The following is a 2,201-nucleotide window of genomic DNA, read 5'->3' on the forward strand; positions in this document are numbered from 1 at the left end:
GGGAGATCAGTCTTGTCATTGCTCGCTGAATGCTTTGAACTCATTTTTAGCCATGGGAAACATGGTGAACCTGAAGTTGTCTTGTTTTTGCACTAATGAATAGATAAGCCAACGAAATGAGAAAAAAGTAACCCAGTATGTTTCTAAATCTAAAAATAAGCTGGAATTCCTAGTATCTGTGTACTTATTTGACTTAACATACGGATTACTTTATGTATGTACTATCCCATAAGACCTTCTAAGTGTTTAGGGAATTGTTATAGGTAAGATTTCATTTTACGTACTACTACACTCTCAGTAGGGGATTCCATATGCCACACGATAATATTGTTAGTTCCTGGATTAAATTAATCTAATCATTCAGTCTTGTCATTACCTGGTGATTTCTGCTCTTCCGTAACACTAGCCTGAATGCCCTACCCTGAATTAGAAGCTACACACCAGATATTCTAGAAGAAAAATCAAGAGATATCATTTTATTTTATTTTATTTTTTTAAAGATTTTATTTTATTTTATTTTATTTGATTGATAGAGAGTACAAGTGGGCAGAGAGAAAGGCAGAGAGAGAGAGAGGGAAGCAGACTCCCCAGTGAGCAAAGAGCCTGATGTGGTGCTCAATCCCAGGACCCTGAGATCATGGCCTGAGCCTAAGGCAGAGACTTAACCCACTAAGCCACCTAGGCACCCCTAGAGATAACATTTTAAATACTTTATTTTTGATAAGTATATAATGAAGGTCCTTTTTCTTTTCTTCTTAATCTGCAACCCTTAATTTTGCATGTTTTGCTTGTACTTTTAAAATTACCTCAATTTAGAAAAAAACACTGATGTCCTTTGATAAAGGGTATTGGGTTAAATTTTCTTAGCTCCAACTATAGCACATTTATTTGCAAACAGTGCCACTGCCAGAGTTTATAAGGATTCTGTTGAAATATTATATATAGATGATTTGTTTACAAAACTACTCTAATGGTTGCTGGATAGTTACTTTGTTTTATAGTTACTTTGTTTCCATGTGGATATAGCTCCCTACATAGGTCAATATGATTCATCTATCCTCTAAACCAGGGTATAATTACATAAAATGGGTGTATAAAACTGAAGAAGATAGCAGTACTATATTTAAAGATAAATTTTAAAGATAAACTGCATTTAATTATTTTATTTATTTATTTATTTATTTTAATGTCTGATCTTATTTATTTGTCACTCTTAGAAAATCTCATTTTTGACTGGACTCAGACTTAGAGGTAGAAGCTCTCAGAGAGGACAGCCTCCGTCTCTTGGCAATCTGTTCCTGGCGTTTTTCTTTGGCCTCCTTCATTCTCTTGGCCAAAAGTTTAGCATATTCTGCAGCCTCTTCCTTGTTTTTCTTAGTGCGCTGTTTCTTCAGAGCAATACGCCGACGTTTATGTTGGAGGACACGTGGAGTAACAAGACGCTGTATCTTGGGCGCTTTGGTTCTAGGTTTCTTACCTTCTTTGTTTAAGGGCTTTCTCACAACATACTGGCGGACATCATCTTCTTTAGAGAGATTGAAGAGTTTGCGGATTCTGCTGGCTCTTTTGGGCCCCAGGCGTCGAGGCACAGTAGTATCAGTGAGTCCAGGAATATCCTTCTCTCCTTTCTTTACAATGACCAAGTTGAGAACACTGAGATTAGCATCCACGATGCAACCCGGAACAGATTTGCGCTTTCTCTCTCCCGTCCTCCTTGGTCTGTAGCAGGAATGCCCCTTACTCAGCAGCAGGCGGACACGGCCATGGGTCAAGACACCCTGCTTCATGGGGAAGCCTTGTCATTGTCACCACTGATTCGGACCACATAACCCTTCCATTCTTCACCGAGGGCGTCCGCAGCAACTTCTGTGGCCATACGCTTCTCATAAAAGGTTCGAAGTTTGCGTTCATTGTCCACTTCAATGAGTTTCTGGCAGCCAGTAGCTGGGAAAGAGATGTTCAGCTTCATCCTGAAGCAGCCTAACGCCTCCGAGGCGCCACGAAAAAGAGGCCTGCATTTAATTATTTTAAAGCACCTGTTAAGGAAGATAGAAAGTTTTCATTTTATATATGGAAATACTGTCTTTTAAGTTCTCCCCCAAATTTAAACCTATACTTGTTCATAACTTGGAGATTAACTGTCTTGGAGATATCTATAACATAGAATTGGTATAAATTAAAGAAAATTGGTAAATAGAGTA

The 2,201-nt window shown here is 38.4% G+C and overlaps 1 pseudogene across 1 annotated transcript; it reads right to left on the bottom strand.

Annotated features, from left to right (window-relative positions):
- Positions 1-1,187: 1,187 nt before the first annotated feature.
- On the bottom strand, positions 1,188-1,994 carry LOC309863960 (small ribosomal subunit protein eS6 pseudogene; annotated as a pseudogene). Its single transcript has one exon. The product of its transcript is annotated as a small ribosomal subunit protein eS6 pseudogene (transcript).
- Between the last annotated feature and the right edge of the window lie 207 nt (positions 1,995-2,201).

The sequence above is a fragment of the Mustela nivalis genome (assembly GCF_964662115.1).
Source record: "Mustela nivalis genome assembly, chromosome: 4".
Classification (NCBI taxonomy): domain Eukaryota; kingdom Metazoa; phylum Chordata; class Mammalia; order Carnivora; family Mustelidae; genus Mustela; species Mustela nivalis.